The following is a 14,800-nucleotide window of genomic DNA, read 5'->3' as shown; positions in this document are numbered from 1 at the left end:
CCCCTGCGGGACTTAGTGATGTTATGTCCCAGTCGTGACCTCTGCAGATTAGTTATGTTCTCTTCCGTCCTCACAGGTGCTGCCAACACCTCCTTCTTTGGAATCAGCAGCAGAATTAATAACTGTTGTTTTCCCATCTTTCCACATTCTGGGCAGAGGGCTCCAGGGCCCATCATAGCCCGTCCTAAATCTCTTGATCCTAGGCTCTTGGAGACCGCACCGTGGACAGAGGGTTGGGGAAATGCTTCCTCTGTGTCCCGGACTTTGAAATATATAGGTCTGACCTCCTAAACTCATCCCGACTCTAGCTGCAGCGAACAGAACAAATTTATTCCCCAGGGTTCTGCACGCCGCGTTCTTTATGCAGGCAACCTCCATTACAGGCGGCGGGAGTTTGGGCTGCGCACGACACGCGGGGCCAGGCCTTAAATCATGCAGGCTTAGCTGCCGGGAAGCTCCTGTCACTTTCACATGGGTACGAAACAAGGAAAAACTATTCTGGGGTTTTGGAAAAAAATCAGTTCTCAGCTGTTTATATACCATTTAAAATTAGATGGTTGCTGCTGATGGATCCCATAGCCAGTGTGTACGGTGCCAATGTGTGCCGATGGTCTTTTTCTCCCCGAAATCAGGAGAAGGAGCCCTGAGATCTCAACCCTGTCTAAATCGGTGGTGACTGACAGTGGTCACCATCTCCAAATGAGGTGCTCAGCTCCTTCCCTGGGGTTTCATTCCTACCAAAGGGTCTTGTGGAGGGTGGGATTTCTTCATTCTGGACGCCTTGAGTGTCCCAAGGAAGGCACCTGTTCCGTCTTTGCCCATTGGAAGGTCCGTTCTCCAGTTTTCACTTCACGTGGAAACCAGCCTTCCTCACCGGCCTCAACAGGCATCAGCAAGAAGCCTGCACTGCTTTATTGTTACCCCTTTCCTTGGGTATTTCAGCCAGAATTCATGGTCCAGAGGCTGGGCGTGCGGGGGGTGGGTGATGCGACCTCCTTCCAGATTGCTAGGTCTAATTAGTGGTACACGACCGACTCTTTGGTTCAGAAGGGCTGCCTTCTACGCCTGGCTCTGATCATTGTTTCCTTTCTCCAATGTTGCTGGGGCTTTCTCTAGAGAACAGCTACCCAGGGAAGAGCGTAGAAACAGCCAAAGGCATATCTTGTCCTTGTAGTCTTCAGTCTTTGCCCTAAGCGTGTGAGATGTTCGCCTTGACCTGACCGCGTTGCCCTCAGAACCTGTTGGGATTGTCAGGTCAGGGGACTGCCAGCGCGAGTGTGTCCCCAGTGGTGGCATTTGAGGCAGCCTCTAGGAGGCTCTCCGGGAGAGGCACAGAGAACCGTGCCTTCCAACACCTGCCCGCCGGGCTGTGGGTCAGATTACAGTGGGATCCTAAGTCCCATCACCTCTGTCACCAACCCACCCCACCGGCACCCCCAGCAGCTAAAGCAGTTCAATTACCCGAAGGCCCAAATTCCCTGGTGCACATGCCAGGCGTACGCTGACTTCCAGGTGAGAAAACAGCTGTTTAATTGGTATAATAACTTTCCCCTAAGAGTGCCAGTCCTGATGCGGGGGGGAGAGTAACGTGGAAGACAGATCATTAGCGAGTGTTCCCTGTGCCCCCTCCCACACGCCCTCCTCTTTCCTGAACACTGCTGTCTGGAGGAGGTCCCTCCTGGCCTGAGCGAACCGAGCGGAGGCGGGAGATTTGGGGGCAATTCGAGGCTCATTTGCACCCTTACTGGTGATGAGCCCTCGCCACAGCAAACGCAGCCCTCGTAATACACACAAGCCAAACCGGCCGCAAATCGGCATGATCACGAGTGTTTCTGGAGCCTTCCACGCATCCGCCTCCCAGGGGCCGCGGATCAGAGCTCCGCCGAACTGCCGCCCTTTTTAGGGGGAATTAATATTCTCAGCACTAAATGCACACTAAAGATTCGACAATAGACCAGCTTTTCTCTTTTGTTACAAACTTGCAAGGAGTTGCTGAGTTGAAAGACAAAGTAAATCTTCCCGTCTGAGGAGGTAAGCGGAACGGGATTGCTTGTTTTGCTCGGTGCAGCCTGGGCGAGCTGCACGCAGCCTTGCGGCGGGCGGAGGCGGGACCCCAGGGACCTCTGCCCGATGCAGCAGGGCTGTGCATGCGGCGTGTTTGTACCAGCTCAAGACAGCGCGCGGCTCTCTAAATAATTTACCAGTTGATTAATAGACTCACAGGGGTATAATTAGAAGAGGAAGAGACGGTGGGTACAGTAACCGGTACAGTACTTGGGGGAGCAGGAGCCTTTATTTTTTTAAAGAAACTTTCTAGGGTGCTGGGCGTTTGAAGACAAGTTGGGAAGAGCTCAGTGCCTCATCTCTTTTGAAGTGGAAATAGGACAGTTTGAATCCGTCGAGTTTAATTTTTCACAAGCTTTAGGGGCCCCGCGGTGCAACTCCCTTTTTATTATTGAAAAAAACTCTGCATTTTTCTTTCATTTTTCTACACACACACACACACACACACACACGCACACAGTCCAGGCAGGAAGTAATAAACACATTAATTTGCTCTTTTATTCAGCGTGTATTTTATTCACTTCGCCTCCCCCGGATGTGTCCCCTTGCGTCCCTGTGGCACCCCCACCCAGAGCTCTCCCGCTGGGGGCTGCCTATAGGTGGATTAATGGACGCCCCCTGTAATTTATGCATTTTAAAGGAACCCTCACCTCGGTCTGACAATGCTTTTGAAGTAGCTCCTTTTTTCAAGTCAAACTTTTGACTTTTCCGCTGGGACCGCTACAAAGATTTCCTTATGGAAACTAGGTAGGAGCCTTTTCAGCCTGAGAGGAAGCCGTGGCCGAGGTAGCCCAACAGAGCAGCAGGTCTCAAAGTGTGGTTGCATTCGGAGGCCAGAGGGCCCACTGGTGAGGATGGTGCCAGAAAGGGGGTTGGCGCTCCCATTTATCAACAGGATCGTGCCCCCAGAGGGTCCGGCTCCTTGTTTTTTCAAACTAGATTTTCATTGCAGAAGGGTGTATTGGCTCTCCACGTTATGAAAACGAAGCTTTGCCAGGGCATCATCAAAAGGTTTGTCACCAAAAGGTCAAAAAGCTTTTTGTTCAATGGCTGGTCCAGTGGGGAAACTGAGGCAGCGAGGGGCTCTCCCCTTTCATGCATCCTTTCAACAAAACCTCTCCCCACCAGGGGTGGGGCTTGTCCAGCGCCGTTCTTACCACCTAGCTGTGTCGCCGAAGAGGGACAGCCACAGATGTTTTTGCTGCCAGAGTGTTCATCCAGCACTTGCGATGTGCTGGGTATCCAGATTACAAAATGCAGTGAAACAAAACCCAGACATGTCTGCGAAGTCTGAGGTGAGCCCAGAGGTGCATGGTGTCCTTCGCACTCTGACTAGAGCTTCTGGAAGCATTTCCCCTCCACGGGCAGCCCCGGTGGCTTCCAACCCATTCAGCTGTGAAATCGTCTGCGACAGGCCAGACCCGGAGGCCCCAGCCTTCTCCAGCCAGGAGGTCTCCCAGTGCAGCCGTCTGGGCGGCCACTCACACCCCCGAGGCAGGTGCAGCTAGAAGCCCCTTTCCCTCTCAGAATGTGCTCGATGGGGAGCTGACACTGGCTTCTTTCTCCTCGGGCTGAGTGGGACCTGAGGCATCCAGGGGGAGGTTGCCCCAGTGACCTTCTGTGGGTCCTACACTTTGGACAGTCACCACATCCCTGAAACGGATCGGGGACATGAGACTTGCTGGGGTTTGTCAGCCAGAAGGCGCGCTGAGGTGTCCCCACAGGGAGCTTTGCACTGCTGTGATAGATGAGGGACTGCACCTGTCGACCTGTGCTGCTGAGAAGGGGGCGGAAGGGTGGGGGTACAGAAGGGATTGGTGGGGTGGGGGCAGAGAGGTGGGAGGTGAGCGGTGACGGAAGAGTACAGAGTATAAAGGAAAGTGCCCATGGCCACCTATTCCGTCCCCACCCACTGTCCTAGGGGGTCCAGGGGAGGCGGCAGGGGAGGGAAGAGACGCCTTTCTCCTCCTCACCTCCCACCTCAGACCTTGAGTGCACACATCTGATTTTGCCTCTGTGATCTTGGCTGCCAGAGCTGTGTTCTCACACCCCTGCCTTCTGGTCATGGCTGAAGGATGGGGAGGTAAGAGGCCCGTCTGGGACCTCTCCCTACCCCAGTGTCTGTCCTCCCAGCAGCTCTCTCTGCCTGGCCAGTGGTCTTCTCCGCAGTCCCTAGCGCTGGCATGGCTCATAGTAGGAGCTCAGCTGATGTTTATGAATGAATGAATGAATGAATGAGCACACAGCAATTGACCCTGGACGGCATGGGGCCCAGAAGCTTCTCTGCCTGCATTTCCATTTAGGTGAGACCCCATTTGTCTGGAGGAACGAAGGGGAGAGCAGGTGGCAGAAGGCAGCAGGCAGCCTGACCGGCTTCCAGAGAGGTGCTCAGCCACGGTCACTCCTAGATGGTTCAGGGGAGCTGCCACGGGTGCAGGCTCGGGACTCACACCACCGGACTCCAGTTCAGACTCTGCCACTTCCCTGCTGCGTGACCTCGGGCAAGTCACTCAGAGCCACGGTGCCCTCATCTGTAGGTTCAGCTTTCCACAGAATCAAAGCCATGGGTTTGCTGGCTATATAAAATGGACTTGTGTCTATGCTGGATACTTACTATTAGTAATAATAGCTAATTAATATTAGTATCAATAGGGATAGCAGTTGCCATCGCCCCTGTACTGGAAGCAATGGTAGTAGGAGCAAGATCCGTGGGCTACACACGTCTGTTTCGTAGGTGGATTTTGGATATTCTTTTCCCGTGACTGCTGCCAGCCTCGGGGGCCGGCCCCTGCGGTAACCAGGAACCAGCGGAGGCCCAGCTCGCCCTACCTCTGGTGCTCCAGGTATCTATTGCCAGCTGCCTGACAACTTAATGGCATAAAATGATGACTACTTTATTGTGCTTTTGATTTCGTGGATGAGGATTTCAGGGAGGGCATGACCGCACTCGGTGCTGACTTGGACCTCAGTTGGCGTGGCTTGAATGGCTGGAGCTAACTGGACTGGCTCATCCAAGCACGGCGGCTGGCTCTCGGTTCTGGTGTCAGCTTGGTTCCTTGGTTCTTCTCCCTGCATCTGCTGGGGATGGTATGTCCAAGACAGAGTCCGCAGTCCCTTGCCTGGTGCCTGGAATGGGACCCTGGGAGCAGGGGGGGCTGGTCAGGCGTCTGTCTCCACGCAGCCTCTTCACACAGCTAGCCTCAGCTTCCTCACAGCATGGCAGACTTAGGTTGGTCAGTCTTCTTATGTGGTGCCTGGCTTCTCCTAGAACGAGCATCCCAGGGAGTCCAGGGTAGGCGTGGAGGGTGGGGTAAGCTACGGGGCTTCTTATGACCCAGCCTTAGAGGTCTCGGAGTGAACTTCCACCTGATTCTGTTCATCAGGCCAGTCAATAAGACCAGCCCAAGTTCAAGAGGAGAGACTAGCACCTACCTCTCAATGGGAGGAGTGGGCATCGCTAGTCTGCCACGCTGGGGGAGGCTTGAGTTGAGCGTTGCCGTTTGTCAGGACTGTGTGCAGCAGACAGCCTTCTAGATCTCCAGGAGCTGGGCGGTAGCGTGTCGCTATGTAGGAGCTTGCAGATCGCTCAGAGACCTTAGAGTCCAGTTCTGTTTTAAAGAGGAAGAAACCCCAGTTGGGAGATAAAGCGACTCACCCGAGGGCACACTGCGAGAGAGATGCAGAGCGGAGGGCAGAATCCACGCTGCTCCTTCCCCTGAGAGGCGGGTAGAGAGCAGAGATTGAGCAAACGTCCTAGCTTCAGCAAGATTGCCTGGGGTTAAATCAGGGCTCCTTCAGCCATGAGCTGTGTGGCCTTGAGCAAGTTACGACTTCTCTGGGCTTCAGTTTGCTAATTCAGTTTCACAAAATGGGGCTATTAGGAAGATCACGTGAATTAGTACTTGTATTTGAACAAATACATGCTTAGGACAGACCCAAGCTCACATGCTTGTTAATTAATGTGCCCGCCGTATCTTTTCCATCCCAGAAAAATGGGTTCATGGTTGTTTCCCGATTTCTCCGTAACTGCTGATTTTGCTCTCACAGATCACATGGGTAATGGCATTCTTGCCCCCTCCGTGAGATGTGGGGGAAAGAGCTGGTTCTGAGCCCCGGCTTCTTTACAACGGAAGGAAAACTGTGTTCCTTAAGTCCCTTCATCTGCTGTTTGGTAAATATTAGTACATTGCACTTTTTTTTAAAAAAGATTTTATTTATTTATTTGACAGAGATAGAGACAGCCAGCGAGAGAGGGAACACAAGCAGGGGGAGTGGGAGAGGAAGAAGCAGGCTCCTAGCAGAGGAGCCTGATGTGGGGCTCGATCCCACAACGCTGGGATCACGCCCTGAGCCGAAGGCAGACGCTTAACCGCTGTGCCACCCAGGCACCCCTGCACTTTTAAAAGAGCCCAGTCCCCATATAGACTGATCGCCTCTCCTCGTTTTCCTGGGTACTTGCATTTTCTACTGAAAGACATAAAAGTGTGTTTTAAGATCAGAATGGTGAACTATCAAATTGTTATCCACAGTGTGCCTAAGTGAGCATTTTCTAAAATTCCTATTCATTTGCTAAGTGAAGCACCATTTATTCATAGAGGAATGTCTATTTTTAAATGGTCTTTTTTTTTCTCATCTACAACTTCAGTAGACAAACTGTATGCACTGTGGGAGGCTGTGCCTCTCAGCCGTGATGCACCCGTGGGGTGTGGGCGCCCCCATCTTGCCTTTGCTTTTTGCCCAAGTAGACAGGCAGAGAGGGGAGTGATAGAAAGTGATAGAAAGGGGGCAGCCATCCTTCGAGGGATGAAGAGTGTGCGAGATCTTCCTGATTGGTAAGAGCCCCAGGGCTAATGTAGTTCTCCGGACTTTAAAAAAAAATCCAATATTAAAAAAATTGTTATTTCCTGGCATCACTGTCTGCCAAGCAGTTTTAAAGGCTGTTGTTAAGCAGTGTAGATGTTAGGGTATGGACTTTGGGAACCTAAGGGGTCTCAGATGTCTGTTCCGTCTCGTGGCCACCAAGACAAGAGCTTGTCTGGAGCAAGTGACCTGTGTTTACCACGGAGGCAAACTATCCAGTGGGCCTGCTCCCTGCTGAAGGCTTGCAGGGTGTGACCAATTCAAACAATCCTGTTTCTCCTCATTATTTCCCATGCAGGGTTTGGAAAGGTCCTGTTTATCATTGTAAGTGCTCACTTGGGGCGCAGCTTCCACGATCGGCCAGCAGGTGGCAGTAAATAATAAACAAACGGCATCACTAACGGAGCACAGGGCCCCGGGTCCTGGCGGGGCTGGCGCCGCAGGTCTTTCTCAGAGGCTCCGATTTCTGGTATGGTGGTGGCAACAAGGGGCTGTTGCAGGCCTTGGCCGCCAGGAATCAGTACCGTCGGGGGTGGGCGGGCAACAGTCACCTGGAAATGGCAGTTTAGTTTTGCTGAATTACAGTGATAGTAATTTGGGGCCTACAGGGGCCCCACCCACGTCCTGGGCCAAGAAATGCATGTGGGAGGTGGGAGCCCCATTTCTTTCAAGCCTTCGTAGGAGATGGAAACGAAAATCAGAAACAAAAGCAGCCCCTCTCCTTCAGAGTCCTGTTCCTTTCCAAGACCCCCTCCACCCGCCCTCTTCGGCAGCTAGCAGGACCAGGAGCTACATTGGGATGTCCGGAAGAGGGAAGAGAAGTACATCCTGAGTCTTCCACAAATGCCAAATATCACCTTTACCTCGATTTCAAGGGGGGGGGGGCTTGAAGAAGGAAAGAAGCTACGGGGTAGTTGTGGGGGGTGCGTGTAGGCAAGGGTAGGTGGTGTGCAATGTACCGGGTGTAGATGGGGGTGGGGTACAGGGTGTACGTGCTGTACATGGGGTCCATATCAGTGTGTGTAAATGTGCGTGTAGCGGGTGTATTGCGCGTGTCTAGTGCAGGGTTGTGAGGCATGTCATAGGTGTGTGGGCGGCGTAGGGGTGTTGTAGGGTGAGTGTGTGAGCGTGTGTGTAGCGTGTCTGTGTAGGGGTGTGTGTAGAGTGCATGCACGGGGGTGTGTGGGAGACAGAAGTGGGTTTCTGAGCGTGGGTATAAGGCTGTGTCCCTGCGGTGTGTAGGGGGAGTGATGAGGCCCTCAGCTCTTTCTGATCTGCCCTGCTGGGGAAGGAGGGTCAAGAGCTGATTCTGGGCGTATCCGTCAGTCTCGGGTCTTTTTACCCTTATGAGCCCTGACTGAGGAAGCAACTTCCTTTTCTCCACTTTTTGCCCTGGCCTTTTTGGGCCAGCTCCAGCAGCCCCAGCCCCCTCGTGCCCCCCACCCCTCCCAGCTGAGTCCCAGGTCGGGCCCTCACGGCCCGTGAGTGCAGGAATGCAAGGACGAGGACAGCAGGCGGCAGTGTGGCGCAGCAGGAGGGCCCGGATGGAGCAGGGCCTGGAGCCAGTCCATTCTGCCCCTTGCTCGGCTCCAGTTTCCCCTGGAAAATCTTGAGTGGCCTAGGTGCTCTCCCCAGGCCCTCCCTGACTCACTCAGCAGCTCTCTGTGCTGGACTTGACAGATGATGACAGACTTCAGACCCCCAGCCAGGGAAGAAGAGTCCATCCATCCGGGGGCATCTCATGGGGGCCCCTCCTCAACTACCACTCTCTCCTGTCCTCCTGTGGGGGTTGGTGTGCAATAGGGAGCTTGAGCTGGGCTGGGTTTTTAACAGGAATGCCTGCCTTTCAAGACAGAGGGTGGGCCCTCTGTCCTGAGTCAAGTGGTGGGGGACCAGTAGGACCCGTGTGGGCCCGGGGAGCCTCTCACCTGGGACCATGGCTCCCCATCAACCCCTGTGCCAAGCACGCCCAGCCGGCAGGGAGTAAATGGATTGAGATTTTAATCACCTCTAGGTCAATGTGAGAACTGCCATCTTTTATGGAAGATCTTCAGGAAAAAAAAAAAAAAAACACCCTGAAACCATGTGGTGTGGCCTTATGAAATAATGGGATATTCATATCTTGCACTTTGCTAAATTTAGGGTTGACAGGACCTTCCGGAGAGGTAGCCCTCGGCAGTAGCTTATAGGCAGGGTGAGATGTTAACTGTCAAGCCCAGAAATCAAGCCTGAGGCGCCTGACTCAGTGGAGAAAGACTTTAGACCGTGCTGAAAATCTCTGTCTGAGATGAGGATAAAGGGTAAATGGACAGCATTATCAAGGAGACTTTAAACTTCCAGCGGAACGCAGCCAGCGAGATCTGTTCTGAAAAGCTGCATTTTTGCTGAACTGGCTGGTCAGACCTTGTGGGTTTGGGAAAATGAGTCGATAGCCTTCAGGAAAAGAAAGGTAGCAGCCAAACAAAGGTACGGGGCCGGGGGCGCAGGGGTGGGCCCGGGAAAGGCGCTGGAGGCGGGGGTCTGCGGGCTTCCCCCCCTCACTCAGGGCCTGCCCAGCTGGCGGGAGGGCTGCTCAGGTGGAGGCCCAGGAGGCAGTGTCCAGAGGCGGTTGTTCCAGGGGCTGGCTGCGTTTCCCAGCCCCAACTGGGGGAGCACCGTCATCTCTGTAGAGGAGACCCTTAGGCTTATGCAGCTCTGTCCACACTAGGACCCTCCGAAAGCTCCTCCAGATTGAGGGACAGAGACTGCCGGCCTTTTGGGAGGGAGGGTCTGAGCAACTTCCCAGATTACCCGAGAAGGGCAGATCTGGGCAAATAGCCGGCCAGGGAGCTGGTGCAGTAACAGGGGAGGGTGGAGACTCCCTCCAGCACCCTGGTCCCCCCGAAGGGAGAGTCACTAATGGGGGAAAGTATGGCCTTCCAGGGAGATTGCATCATTTGTCCCTTTCGGACGGCCTTTCCCAGTGGCCATTCCAACCTCCTCTAGGCATTTAAATAATTTTCTTTAAACAAAACCTTACTTTTTGAATGGAAGCCTTTAACCTTTAAACATTTGTAAAAAGTAGAGAATAAGAAAGAAAGCTACAGGAACCCATCCCAGTGCCATGAACCCACCCAAGCTCATGCCACCTAGTTGTGTCTGAACCCACCTGAAAGACCCCCCCCCGCCACGCCCCCGACAGGACTTTATTTTGAAATATCCCAGACATCAGCTCACATTCTCGGGCCTGCCTACTTGATCTGAGGCTGGACCGTGCTGTAGCCCAAAGGCATGGCTGAGAGCCGGCCGTGGTGGTCTCCCCTTGCCTTGGGACCTGGTTCTGTGCTCCAAAGGACAATCCCTTGTTCTGCCACAAACATGGAAGGGACCAAAGAACCTTCTGGTTTTGGAAATGGTACCACTCACTGGCTCCTGCGATCATCATCCATTCATTTATTCATTCAGTGTGTTTATTAAGTACCTGCCACGTGCTGGCACAGCGCCTGACTTTATTTATTTTTTAAATTTTATTTTATTTAAATTCAATTAATTGACATAGTGTATTATTAGTTTCAGAGGTAGAGTTCAGTGATTTATCAGTTGCATAGAACACCCGTGTCCATTATGTCACATATCCTCTTCATGCCCGTCACCCACTTACCCTAATCCCCCAGCCCTCCTCCCCTCCAGCAAACCTCAGTCTGTTTCCTAGAGTTCAGCATCTCTTACGGTTTGTCTCCCTCTCTGATTTCATCTTATATTATTTTTCCCTCCCTTCTATGATCCTCTGTTTTGTTTCTTAAATTCCACATATGAGTGAGACATATGATACTTGTCTTTCTCTGACTTATTTCGCTCAGCATAATATCCTCTAGTTCCATTCACGTTTTTGCAAATGGAAAGGTTTCCTTTTTTATGGCTGAGTAGTATTCCATTGTGTATATATATACCACATCTTCTTTATCCATTCATCTGTCGATGGACACCTGGGCTCTTTCCATAGTTTGGCTATTGTGGACACTGCTGCTGTAAACATTGGGGTGCAGGTGCCCCTTCAGATCACTACATTTGTATCTTTGGGGTAAATACCCAGTAGTACAATTGCTGGGTCATAGGGTACCTCTGTTTTTATCCTTTTGAGGAACCTCCGTACTGTTTTCCAGAGTGGCTGCACCAGCCTGCATTCCCACCAGAAGTATAAGAGGGTTCTTCTTTCTCCACAGTGCCTGACTTTACTGGGGCCCCTGCTCTCAGGGGATGGGGTGAAGGTGGGAACACAGGCAGCAAACAAATACGCACCAATAATTAGCAGTTTGAAAAAACAGTGAGCCCTTCTGAGAAGTGCGGAGTTGAGGGTCTGTGTTTCCCTGACTCCTGAAAAGAGGGGCTCAGTCAGAATCAGTATGCCCTCCACCTTCTTCCTGGAAATGCGTGTCTTCCCCTCCTTGGAGCTCTCAGCACTTCCTGTGTCTCCTGAGTCCTCTGCCTTTCCAGCCGGGATACCGGCTCGGGTCCCTGCCTCTCTGGACTCCAGGGCCCTGAGCTCTGTGAGGGATCGGGTCTGATTCATAGGGCGTAAGGGGGCCCCTCCACTCTCTCATGTGTGTGGAGTGTGTGTATGTGTGGGTGTGTGTATGCTGTGTGTATACGTGTGTCTGTATGTATTTAAATTAGACCACATCATACACACAGTATGTTGACTTGCTTTCTCCCCTGATCTTCTGTCAGAGGCCTCTTTCCAAGTTAGTAAAAGTAGAAATGGTTTGTTGAAGGGTACATCAGATCCCATCGCATAGACAGACCGTCCTTTATTTAACCTGTTTTCTGCTGACGGACATTGTACCTTGTTTCTGATCGTCACCAGTGAAAGGGACACTGAGATGGACGTCTTCGTGCACACACCTCTTCCTGTCTGTGCAATTGTATCTTAGGTGTGAGTTCTTATAAATGAGATCGCTGGGTCAAAAGGCATGTACACTTTAACTTTTTTTTTTTTTTTAAAGATTTATTTATTTATTTATTAGACAGAGAGAGACAGCCAGCGAGAGAGGGAACACAAGCAGGGGGCGTGGGAGAGGAAGAAGCAGGCTCCCAGTGGAGAAGCCCGATGTGCGGCTCGATCCCGGAATGCCGGGACCACGCCCTGAGACGAAGGCAGACACCCAACGACTGAGCCACCCAGGCGCCCCTACACTTTAACTTTTTTAAAAAAAATTTTTTTTACGGTTTTATTTATTTATTTATTTATTTATAGAGAGAATGTGAGTGGGCGGTGGGGCAGAGAGAGAGGGAGAATCCCAAGCAGACTCCGTGCTGAGTGTGGAGCCCAACGTGGGGCTCGATCTCATGACCCTGAGATGACCTCAGGCAAAATCAAGAGTCAGACAGTCAACAAACCGAGCCATGCAGGCGTCCCTATGTTTTAACTTTTTTTTTTTTAAAGATTTTATTTATTTGACAGAGAGAGAGACAGCCAGCGAGAGAGGGGACATAAGCAGGGGGAGTGGGAGACGAAGCAGGCTCCCAGCAGAGGAGCCCGATGTGGGGCTCAATCCCAGGACTCTGGGATCACACCCTGAGCCGAAGGCAGACGCTTAATGACCGAGCCACCCTGGCACCCCCCTACATTTTAACTTTAAATGCAAATTGGGAAATTCCCTCTAAAAATCTTCGCAAACAGCACCCCCCTCCCCGTGCCCCTACCGACCCCCTCAGAAAGTCTCCTTGTGTTTCCATCTGGTCTTGCATTTTTCCCTCGAGTCACAGAGGTCTCTTAAGCCACGACCTTTTAAGGCCTTGGTTTCTCAACTTTGGAATCAGAAAGGTCAAGAGGATGACCTTCCAGGGCCTTCCGTCTGCGAATCCCCAGTGCTCCGAGCCTCACAAGCAAGCCCCCTGTTGCCCCGAGAAGGCTGCCGTTCAGCAGTGAAGCCTCTCTGGAGCATAGCTTGCTTTCCAACAGGGCCTGACTGTTGGAGAAACAAATGTTGGCCCAATCCAGCCCTCACCCCCCCACAACTGAGGCCTTAATGCACCCAGGGTATCAGTGGTCAGCAAGCCCATCACCTAGGGGACCTCCTCTATAGGCAAGCCCATCTCAAATCTATAGCACTCTCCTAAAGTCAGGTTCAAGCTCAGGCGTTGGATTTTTGAAATTTAATCTGAAAGGTTTGAAACCTAAGGGTCACATATTCTTGCCAGAGGCTCATCCCAGCCATCTGATGGGAGTCTGGATAAACTTTGGGAAGGGACTAAAAGTACACCCACCCAGCCCTTCGGAAGACCGCTAATGGATCTGGCTGCTTTAATGAGTCCATCTTCTGGCCTCACAACAGCCAGTGAGGCAGGTGTCACAGAGGAGGACCCTGAGGTTCAGGGAGGTCCCACTGCTGCCAAGCAGAGTCCACTGAACTCTCAGCTCACACTTGCCCTGCGAAAGGAATCCAGGGGAACTAAGTGGTGTGTTTGAGTTTTCTGGGTTTTATTCTAAGGACTGCTTATACGAGCAGCTGTATCACAAATCCTTCTGTAGCCCCTTCTCCTCGCCATCCGGCCAGAGCACGGCCACCTATCTTCCCAGTTTGCAGAAGAGACCGAAGTTCAGAGTGTCAGAGTGGGTTGGGGCAGAACCAGGACTGGGAGGGAGGCAGGAGTCAGAGACCGCAGGGACTGCTGGCCGTGGGGAGGGTGACTGCTCTTATTCTCCCGGCACTGGGGAGCCACAGCAGGTGTAAGCAGGGGAGGAGACAGGATTGGCTGCATCAACTTCTCGCTCATGTTAGGTAGCCAGGTATTCTCATTAGAACAAAAGCCCTTTTCTGCTCTTTCCTCGAGACTAGTGAAGAAAGGCTGAAAGACTTGAGAAAAAACAAATTCAGGGAAATGCAAATCGCTCAGAATAAGGTTGATCGTCCTTTGGTGACAAGGGAGTAACCAGGGTATCGTTGCCACGGAGGAAAGCAGCTGTTTCTGCACCTCTTACCCCTGTGTTCATGTGGCTGTTGGCCTCGGGGCCGTTTGGAAGGTTTCAGATGTGTGCACCGGTGCCACTTGCCCAATCCTTGGGTGGCTGGCAGGAGGGGGGCCGGGCCTCTCCAGAGAAGCTGCCAAATACCCTCATTGCAACTCTAGGAAACCAGCTTGTCGGGGCCACATCCATAGCAAACACTGGTAATATTTACCAAGTATTTCTTGAAAAATGAGTGCAAAGTGCAGGAAATGCAGTGCAAATTGCTAAAACGCAGAACATCAGCAACTTAGGACATTTAATGAGTCTGAGAAGAGAGATATAAATTTCAGGAAAATGTCAATTGCGGTATGTCAACAAGAAGCTTCTCAATATCTCCTCCATGAGACTATTTCAGTCTCTGGTTATGACTCGAGTTGTAATTCTTGAGATTTGATTCTAGACGTCAAGGAGGGGAGAACTGGAGGAAGGAGGGAAGCAAGTGTTGCTTGTGCATTGCAGATTAGCAGGGAGCACCCAGGGCACCAACAGGGTCCCATTTGAGGAAAGCTAAACCCTCCCCCCGGGGCCTGGTGTGCTGCCCAGGAAAGTCTTTTGCTGCAAAAACTGGATCCTTGGGGGGACAGGGACTGCCTACATATTGCTGGAGGGCTGGGAACTATGCTGGCCCCGGAGGGGCAGGTATCTTGTCAAGGTCGGGGAAGGGTCAAGGTCACCCAATGCTATTCCCTTCTCAGGCAGCCACATTCCTCCAATTGCTGGGACCTCGGAGGGACCTGGGCACCCGCAGCCTCGTCTACCTAAACCTACTCTTCACCAGTTCAACCCAGAGTCCAGGGCGTTTGGAAACCCATGGGCCACAGCCCGCCGCCGCGCCCTCAGACTCCTGTTGGGTCAGGAGTGGTGCCGGGGTGACAGAGTGACCGCTTG

The 14,800-nt window shown here is 52.3% G+C and overlaps 1 protein-coding gene across 2 annotated transcripts in view; it reads left to right on the top strand.

Moving 5' to 3' along the window:
• AK8 (adenylate kinase 8) overlaps positions 1-14,800 on the top strand; it is a 118,317-nt gene that overhangs the window by 55,767 nt on the left and 47,750 nt on the right. The window lies entirely within an intron of this gene.

This window comes from Ursus maritimus, unplaced genomic scaffold (assembly GCF_017311325.1).
Source record: "Ursus maritimus isolate PB19 unplaced genomic scaffold, ASM1731132v1 scaffold_17, whole genome shotgun sequence".
Taxonomy (NCBI): domain Eukaryota; kingdom Metazoa; phylum Chordata; class Mammalia; order Carnivora; family Ursidae; genus Ursus; species Ursus maritimus.
Note: the sequence above shows the minus strand (reverse complement) of the source record. Positions and strands in the feature narration are given on the sequence as shown.